At 45.3% G+C, this 9,935-nt stretch overlaps 2 non-coding genes and 1 pseudogene across 2 annotated transcripts; all 3 read right to left on the bottom strand.

Annotated features, from left to right (window-relative positions):
• Positions 1-5,281: 5,281 nt before the first annotated feature.
• LOC142500321 (U2 spliceosomal RNA) lies at positions 5,282-5,469 on the bottom strand. The gene has a single exon (XR_012802903.1). It is a non-coding gene; the product is annotated as a U2 spliceosomal RNA (small nuclear RNA).
• Positions 5,470-8,733: 3,264 nt separating this feature from the next.
• Positions 8,734-8,897, bottom strand: LOC142500323 (U2 spliceosomal RNA; annotated as a pseudogene).
• Positions 8,898-9,356: 459 nt separating this feature from the next.
• On the bottom strand, positions 9,357-9,541 carry LOC142500327 (U2 spliceosomal RNA). Its single transcript, XR_012802905.1, has one exon. It is a non-coding gene; the product is annotated as a U2 spliceosomal RNA (small nuclear RNA).
• Positions 9,542-9,935: the final 394 nt, after the last annotated feature.

The following is a 9,935-nucleotide window of genomic DNA, read 5'->3' on the forward strand; positions in this document are numbered from 1 at the left end:
ATCCTGTGGAGGAAAAGGGGGACCGAGTTGCCCTGCAGCCTAGAGAAAATGGAGAATTCGTCCCGCGGTTAACCGAATATCCAGAGGGCCCAAGGCAGAAATCGTGTACCCCAAAGAAGTGTCTGTCCAGTGCCAACAGTGAGGAACCCTCAACCAGTCATCCCAGGGAAGCGGAGCCGGAACCAGTGAGTGACGATCCCTTGACCAGCCCTGAAGACGCCCTGAAAATTGCCAGGCGTGACTGTGATCTACTTCGAGAACAATTGAAACTTGAGAGAGCAGATAATGCTGAGTTACAGATGACGGTGCTCGCAATGTACTCTGAATCTGGGACAGAATTGGAAGATCTCAAGACTGAGCTAGATACTGCAAATGCTACTATTTCCGCCATGGATGAAATGCAGAGCCAATCTGATAAAATGGTGGCTACGCTAAAGCGGAAGTATGAGGAGGCACTGAAGCAGATGACAGTCTTCCAGCAAGAGGTTCACACTCTTCGCATAGAGCTGAATGCCACACAACAGGAGATCAACAGTGTCCGGATAGAGGTGGACGTATCTCAGAAAGAGGTTCAGACACTCCGCAGAGCACTGAATGCCTCACATCATGAGACCAACAGCTACCGCACCGACCTGGAAGTTTCCAGAAAGGAACTACACAGTCTCACTGAGGAGCTGGACATTGCTAAAGAAACTATTGGTAATCTTGGTACAGATCTCAAAGTCTCTCAGAAGGAGCTTCAGACCCTCAACCTAGAGAAGGAAGTCTCACGCCAGGAGATTGTCATTCTCAAAGCAGATGTGCGTAAATGGAAGGAGGACTGCAAAGAGGCCCTAAAGAATACAGAGACTGAAAAAAGAGAACATTTAAGATTACAAAGAAAAAACGTAAAACTCAAAGAAGAAAATTTTAATTTGACAAACGACGTCAAGGAAAAAAATGAAAAGCTGCACGAGCTTAAAGAAATAAATAGACTTTTGGAAGGTGAGAAGTTTGAAGCAGAGCACCGACTGCAGAACCAACTGCAAGGTCTGCGTACACACCTCGAGAAAGCAGAGGAGAAGCAGCGAACTCTGCAGGATGACAATCTGCAGGCAGCTAAAGAAATTCAAGTGCTGCAGGAACGTCATGACCTTGTATGTCCCCGCAAAGCAGCATGAGAAACTGAAGGCTACCCTGAGCATCACCAAAGCAACGCTAAAAGCCAAGCTTAGAACCCAGGTGACGTGGCACAAAAGGGAGCACAAGAAGGTCAAGAAACTGAAACAAGTAACTGTGGCCCAAGCAAAGAAGTTCATAGTGCTTCACAATGCAATAAAAATGTGGAGGCAAGCTCAGAGAAAGCAAAGCATGCAGATAAATTCCCTGAGAAGAGACTTGCAAGACACACTCAAAAAACAGGGATCTCTCGCGGATGAGATTACAGTCCTACAAGGACAAGTATTGACCCTGACTAAGCGTCAGTATCCCACAGCCTCAAAAAGCCATGAAGACAAGGGTACAGTGAGAGCTGGGAATACCGCTCATCTGAAAGACAAGGTTGCAAAATTTGAACCACCTAAACAAGCACTAGCAAAACCTTCAGCCACCCAGCAGGCAACAAAAGAAGGTACACGTGCTGAATTAAAACCAGAAGAATCCTTAGCTGATGAAGCTGAAAATATGGGACATTCTCTGGAAGTGGGTGTGGAATTGCAACTTAATCTAAAAGGGGCTAAACTAGCAACCCCATTGAGTGGGAAAATGGCAGAGCGACCGCTTCAAGAGCGGAAAACTCAAAGGGCTGTTTTTAAACGCTCTGCAACTACTGCCATACAGTATGCCTACAATAAAACGTGCACCTGACACGAGGGAAATCTCATGACCGCGCACGTAGAAAAAAGACTATACTTGGAGAAAGTCCTCCTCGAGCGACTGAGGGGTGCTGATCTCAAACACCTTCAGGAGGAGACACAAATAAACTGGAGAAAGGGCTCCAATCCCAACAGGACTGAGGGTTCTCTTCCTCCATCCACTCTCATTCAAGTCACTGAGATATCTAGAATGAGAGTGGAAGGATGGGCTTTGGCCGTGGCAAGCCCGAACTTCCCACAAACAGGGGAGGTATGTAACAGGGGAGTAATCCCTGTTCAAGCAATGCGCCTTTAATCTAGCAGTGTGGTGGTTAACTGCTGGTAGTCAATTAATAAACACCACCTGCCTGATCTAGATTGCTTACAAAAGCCTGTCTGTTGAGACAGGAAGTGACTCCTTAGCTCACTTGTGAGTTGACCTTTGGAGACACCACATGTCTTGAGCTCTGCCAGAAGACACAGCAGAGCTGATTTCAAGACACAGGGAAATCTACTAAACCTGAAGCTGACACACCCTGAGTGAAGGGAGCTGAACCAGGAACTGAGAAGATTTTCCCTCCAAGAAACAGATAAGACTTTCATTCTTAAGAGACTTCTTATATCTGCTTATTTCATGCTATGTGTTTGGGGCTGGGAGAAATACTCCCAAGTGAATAGAAGCTTTGTTCCCCCCCCCCCCCCCTTGGTTTGGATGGATTTTCCTGATGAAAAGGAAAAGGCACAATAAAGCCTTATTATAATTTCACCTTATAAAAGTCTCCAATTGTGTACCTCTGTGAACGTCCGTCTACAAGGGATGTATCAGATATTAAACTGATAAGAACAGATTTTTGTTTTTCAAAGTTTTTTATTCAGCAAAAATAAACTTTTTACACAAATACTTTTCAGAAGATAATAACCTATATTACAAAACAGCTTATTCCTTCCATCTTAATGTAAATACACTTTTCCTGGGATATACACTTCAAAATAATAACTTGCATACTTATATTTACAGCATGTAGATACACTTTCCAAAGGATGGCATACCACCTCTATCCCACACCAAACAGTTCCCTTAAGCTTCAAAAATAGCCTAATTTTAGTTCCAGACCTGTCTTTTAGATTCTTTTTGCTTTCTCACACTTTCTGCACCTAGTTTTAAGTCATTTATAAACTTCTCTTTATCTCTCTCAAAATCCCATGGTGTCGATGTTTTTTCCATAAATAATAGGATTTCTAATTTATCTATTATCTGTTCTACCCCCCCATAAGGGTTCGCCTCTTGTAGTAGTTTATGCCACAAAGCTGCATCTCCTATTTTCTCCTGAACCTCCTCTAATTTCTTTTCTAAGGCTTTCTGTCTTGGTGTTTCTGTCTGTCCTCCTATTTTCCAACTAGGGCCTGCTCTCTCTCCTTATCTTTTTTGTTTTTCCCTTTGTGTCAACACCAACTTTGCCTTTCTGGTCTCTGTTTCGATCCCTTTCTTTCTTTTCTGCCTCTTCCCGTAACCTTATACTATCCTCACTTTCGGATGAGGAAACTCGCCTCTCTAGCCTTCTGACTGGTTCTAAACCCTCCGCCTCTACTCTATCCTTTACCTCTGCCACCTTTTTTTTGGTGCCTCAAAAGTACTAGGATACCCTTCAAACTTATCTACGTTATCTTGCTTTTTGCTTCTATCCTCCCTTTGTTGGCTTTTCCTTTTCTTTGACTCAAGTGTTAAGTCCATTTCCTGTTCCTGCTCTCCCTGAGGCTCTGTACACTTCCCCACTGCATCACCTATACTGCCCAGTTTTTCCTCCCCAAGGTCTGCCAAAAGTCTTTCCTCTACCAGATGTTCCTGATAGATCTCCTCCAGGATAGGGTCAACTTCTATGGTCAAGACTCTCTACGCCCTCGTCTGTCATCTGCACATTCTCTATTTCACCCCCCCCCCCCAACAAGCTCTTCACTTTGCGCCTGGCGATTCTGGCTCAGGGAGCTCACTTCTCCTTCCCCAAAGGGAAGTACAATCTCTGCCCCCTCCTTAATTTCACTGGCTTTTGCCACTTGTGCGTATGTCCTTTTGATACACTGTCGCGCCAGGTGTCCCCTCTCCCCACAAATGTCACATTTCTTTGGGACTTTGCAGCCTGCTGCTCCTTGGCCTTCCACCCCACAATTGCGACAGACCATCTCTTTCTTTTCACATTCGTCTTTCGTATGGCCAAAAACAAAATTTTCTACAAAAACGAGGCTGTCCCGGGTACATCATAAATCCTCTATTACCCCCTATGCTGAAAGTTGCAGGGGGGGTGCAACACTCCACCTGGTTGGCCTGGATCTGTTTTGAAACACACAAAGAAACGTCTCTTCCCATTAAAAGTTCCATATGCGTTAACCAGTTCATCTCCTCCTTTCACGACTATGCAATATCTTTTCAAGAAATCTGTAATATCCTCTCTTCTCATGAAAGGATTGTACATATGCACTGTTATCGGTCTTTCTCCCAACATAAAGCTGGGGATGGCTGTGATCCCGTCCATGCGCGGATCTTATCCATTCTCCTTGCACCGCTCAAAGAACTTTCAGCAATCCGCTTCATTCTCGAAAGTCAGGTCGAAAATCCCCTGGTTCTGGAAATCCTGCAGGCAAAACAGCACACCGACATCCGTCTTCAGCAAGTCCGGCACCACCGTCTCCACGACGTACCGCAACCCAATTCGGTCTCTCAAGGCCTCCACGACTTGGAGCCTGGCAGTATTTCTGGCCTCCGTCCATGACGCCATTGATCGTTCTTGGTCGGTTCTGGTGCGACATCCCTATAGCAGCATGCGGCTTTAGCTCTTTCGAGCGATGCCGCAAGGCCGAGGTGCCGGACCATCGCCTTCCCGTTGGACCTCCTGACCCAGACACACTGATCTGAGCCAAAAGGCCGAGAAGCGATAACCAGAAATGAGCCCCTGCCGGAGCGCCGCCCGATGGCCGGGGGCACTACGCTTTAGGGAGAAGGGCAGAGGGAGCCGCTTGCTGCCCGCTTTTTCTCTGCTCACCGACTCGTCTGGGCTGCCATGAAACTCAGGCAGCGAGCAGGCAGTGGCTGAGGTTTTCAGTTCAGGTCATTTCAGCCACCCATTGTGACATCAACCCAGCAAGTCAGGCATTTGCTGCTGCAGTGTTTCCTATGCAGGCTATTTGGATACAGCTTCAACAGGAGTTTCTTAGGTATCTGCTCGTTCGGACTGAATTAGGCAGCAGGCGGCACTCCTGCTCCATGCGAGCTGAAAAGAAAAGAAAGTAGGAAGCCAGGCAAAAGAACGGACAGGACACAGCAAAAAGAAGGAGGCTTTATTTTGTCGTCATTTCTTCTTTCTTTGCAAAAGAGCCAAAAAAGGAGAGCATGCTTCTATTTTTGCCCGCTGTTTGTTTCTATTTCTATTTTTTCATACAAGTCAGATATCCCCAAAGGGAAGTGCACCGGTCCTGGAGGTACTGCAATACCAGGTCAGTGCGTGGAGTGGACAGAGCAAAGCTCTTCTTCCATATCCCTGTTCTAAAAATCCATTTAATATATGGTCCCCAGATAGGGGACGTATCAAATATTAAACTAAGAACAGATTTTTTTATTTTTTTTTATTTGCATATTATAAAATATACAATTGACATTTTATTTACATAAAACATTTTAAGCAAATTTATATAATTGAAAATAAAGACTTTCATTTAGCTTTAGCCGCTTCTTGCAAAGAAAAACACAAACATTCACATTTCTCTGTACTGAACAAACATTTCTGCATATTTTAACAAAAATTTCTCTCGTTTCTCTGCGGTTTCAAAATAAATTAAGCAAACACTTACACAAAATTCTTCTCCATTCTGTAAAAGCATGTCACAACAGAAATATCTTTGTTATCCGTATCTTATGACACCACACTTCTGCTATTTCTTTTCTCAGCTCTTTTTCCATTCTTCCTAACTTAATTATTATTCTGCAATATTCTCTTTCCTCTTCTTTACTAAAAATTGCTTTTCTTCCCACCAAATTACCATGTGCCAGAAATAACGTCTCATACTCTTTTCCCCATCTGATGCGGATTTGTACCCTCCACATAAAATCTTTCTTCTGTGTTACCCATTGCTTTTGTTCTATCAAGGCTTCTGTTCTTTCTATAATTTTTTCTTTAGCTACTTTTGTATTGCACATGTCTACAATTTCTTCCCAAAAGATTTACTTTTCTCTCATCTTTAGAATTTTACTCTGACCTTCACTCCCACTCTCTTCACTGCTTGTACTTATTCTCCTTATTCTACTACTTTGTAGTCAAAGCAACTTTGCTTTTATCTCTTTGTTTTTATACTGTCTTCCGATTCACTCACTGATTGTGATTCCTCCTTCCCCCTCACTTCTGGTTGCACCCGCTACTCTCCTTTTTGGTTCATCCTGCATACGTTTGTTGTCTTGCCTCTTCTCTTCTTTTAGATTTTTCTGCTTATTCTCGCTCGGACCAGCCGTTTCCTCTACCTCCCCCTTATCTGGCTTGCGTTTTGAAGCTTTTTTTTCCATGCTTGCTTCCATATCCTCCCCTTCTTCCTCTTGACCTTTTTCTAAGTCTCTCACCGCCTCTTGTATTGCTTATAGAGCCCTATACGCTCCCTCCTCATTCACCACAATATCCTGATGTACCCCTTCCTCAAAGACTTCTTTTTTACTAGAATCCTCCATTAACATTGCTTCTCCTTCCTGTCTAGCTTTCTCCACAGTCAACCACTTCACCTGATCCATTCTTACATACATATCTTCTTCTACAGTCATTCCAGTTCTTCGATTTATAATGTCTTCTAATTCACCAATTAACTCCTCATTACTTATATTCTTTTGTGCTCTGCGCAATACATTTACCCATAACATCACATCCCCCACTTTTTTCTGAAACAAAATCATTTTTTCTTTTAGAGCTTCGTCCTCCTCTTGTATCTCTACTCTCTCGGCCCAACTTTCACTTTGAGCACCAAACAATTCTCCTTGCAAAAACTTTGGAGTTTCCTCCACTTCTGAGATCCCCCCTCCTGTAAGTCCATCTTTCCCTCTTCCGTCTGCCCCTTCCCAGAAATAAGACCAACAAACTCTGCGGTATCTCCAGGCTCACTACCCCTTGCTGCTTGGGCGTAAGACTTTCTTTTTGTGCACTGCCGTGCTAAATGTCCACGTTCCCCACACACGTCGCACTTTTTTGGGACTTGACAAACCGCTGCTGTGTGTCCTTCTTCTCCGCAATTGCGGCATACAGTCCCAACTTTGTCACATTCCTCCTTGATATGTCCATATTTGTGACAATTCCTGCAATAAACAGGCTGGTCAGGGTAAATTAAGAAGCCCCTTTCCCCACCAATGGCAAAACTTGCAGGCGGTTGCATCACTCCTTCTCCTCGCTCTGGGTCAGGCTTAAAACGCACCCAAAAATGACGTTTTCCATTGAAAAAGCCATAAGCATTTCTTAGCATTTCTCCACCCCTTACCAGAGAACAATATCTCCTCAGGAAACACACGTCTTCCTTTTGAACAAAGGGGTTGAACATGTGTACAATAAGTGGCTTGTCCTCTAGCATAAAACTCGGGGCCACGCTGATTCCCCACAGCCTTGGATCCTCCTTCCTCTCACGGCACATTTCATAGATGTTCCAGCAATCTGCATCTGTATTCAGGGTCAGGTGATAAATGCCCTGCCTCGGGAAGTCTTGGAGGCAGTACACCTTCGTCTCATCCAGCTTCAGCATCTCTCCAAGGTCTTTCTCCACCACATGTTGCAGTCTCATGCGGTCTCTCTCGGCTTCCTCGACCAGGAACCGGACTGTATTCCTCATCCCTCCGAAAGCCATCGTCCGCCTTGAATAAGCTCAGGTGCGGCACCCTAATTGCAGCAGGTGGGTTAAGCCCTTTCGGGGGCGATCCCACCAGACAAAGGCGCCGGCCCCTCACTTTCGCTTGCTCCCGATCGCCTCCCGTCGCTCAAGATGGCGTGCCCCCCCAAAAGCAGCAGGGGTCTTAAACCCCCAAAGGGGCAATGACCCAAGGCCAAAGGAGCACAGTCTCAGCAATCACCTCTCGACCAAGACACTTGATCTTAGCCAAAAGGCCGAGAAGCAATAACCAGAAATGGGCCCCTGCCGGAGCGCTGCTCGATGGCCGGGGGCACTACGCTTTAGGGAGAAGGGCAGAGGGAGCCGCTTGCTGCCCGCTTTCCTCCTCCCCCAGCATGCCTGCCTCAAGTCACTCCGTCCTTCCAACACAGCTCCGGGGAGTCTATGCAGCAGCGGCGACGACGACGGATGCAAAAGCCAAAGACTTTCTATGTAGCAAAGAAAAGCAGCCACACACACTGCCGGGGGGGGGGGGGCCACAAAGCCAACAAACAGCCAAAAAGGCACATGCTTCCAGTTCTTTTTCCAGCACCAGTCTTTGCCTGTTCATTTGCATAGGAACCGCCCACTTTTTCTCTGCTCACCGACTCGTCTTGGCTACTATGAAACTCAGGCAGCAAACAGGCAGTGGCTGAGGTTTTCAGTTCAGGTCATTTCAGCCACCCATTGTGACATCAACCCAGCAAGTCAGGCATTTGCTGCTGCAGTGTTTCCTATGCAGGCTATTTGGATACAGCTTCAACAGGAGTTTCTTGGGTATCTGCTTGTTCGGACTGAATTAGGCAGCAGGCGGCACTCCTGCTCCATGCGAGCTGAAAAGAAAGTAGGAAGCCAGGCAAAAGAACGAACAGGACACAGCAAAAAGAAGGAGGCTTTATTTTGTCGTCATTTCTTCTTCTTTCTTTGCAAAAGAAAGAGCCAAAAAAGGAGAGCATGCTTCTATTTTTGCCCGCTGTTTGTTTCTATTTCTATTTTTTCATACAAGTCAGATATCCCCAAAGGGAAGTGCACCGGTCCTGGAGGTATTGCAATACCAGGTCAATGCGTGGAGTGGACAGAGCAAGCTCTTCTTCCATCTCCCTGTTTTAAAAATCCATTTAATATATGGTCCCCAGTTAGCCTGAGGAAGAATACTTTTGTATTCGAAACGCGTCGCGAAGGGTGTTGCTGGCTTGTTTCCCATACAGCCAGTCTTCACACAAGTGCTTTTTTCCACAAATCACGATCTAAGACTGAAAACGGGCAGGCATCTTCGGGACTACTATTGGGGGCCTTATCCGCCGCGCATGCGCGTCACGCAGGCCATCACGCTGACAACCGTGTGGAGCTGAAAACGCAGCATAGCCAGAGACACAGTCCCAGCGCGCGGGGCTTGTTTGCAGAGACGGAAAGCATCCCCCTTCATCCCCACTGTTGCCTCACCATAGAAGTCACGATCGTGATCAGGATCAATAAAGTTTTTATCCATGTAAGTGTATATTACTAAATTTAATTGTCTAAAATACACTGTATATCTCAATCTTGGTGCGCTTTTGTGTTTTTCTTTTTCTTGGAACTGGGTATCGCTGTTGGAGTTCTCTGCAGAGATCCACATTGGAGGTGGGGGAAGACACCTTCAACATCAAGAGCTGCAAAAGATTAGAGAGGAACTACTATTCCAATTTCTTAAAGAGCAAGAGCGCGGACTGGACACTCTTTCTCTTCTTCCATCTCCCTGTTCTAAAAATCCATTTAATATATGGTCCCCAGATAGGGGACGTATCAGATATTAAACTGATAAGAACAGATTTTTTGTTTTTATAACTTGTAGTTTTTATTGTTTTTTTTTTTTAAAGCACAGCATTAATACATCTTCTCGCCATTACTGCGACATGCAATGTCAATCTCTCATGTGTATCTTGGCTGTACATAAACATTAATCAATAATTAACAAGATATAATAAACATAAGAATAAATAATATATAACTGGGAAAGGAAGGGGGAGGGGGAGAAGGGGGAGGGGTGGGAAGCCACGACACCACTCAACGCCTCTGGACCTGCTGATTATCTACCCGTTTTGGAGGGTAACTGTAACATTTAATCTGTTTTGTTGCTGGGCATCCCCTGGTATATCTTCCTAGCCTAGTGAGCTACCACATCATAGGAGAACGCATTTACAAATATTAGAGCAAAATCGTGGTTCTCTCTACCCCTGGGATGTC

This window comes from Ascaphus truei, chromosome 7 (genome assembly GCF_040206685.1).
Source record: "Ascaphus truei isolate aAscTru1 chromosome 7, aAscTru1.hap1, whole genome shotgun sequence".
Taxonomy (NCBI): domain Eukaryota; kingdom Metazoa; phylum Chordata; class Amphibia; order Anura; family Ascaphidae; genus Ascaphus; species Ascaphus truei.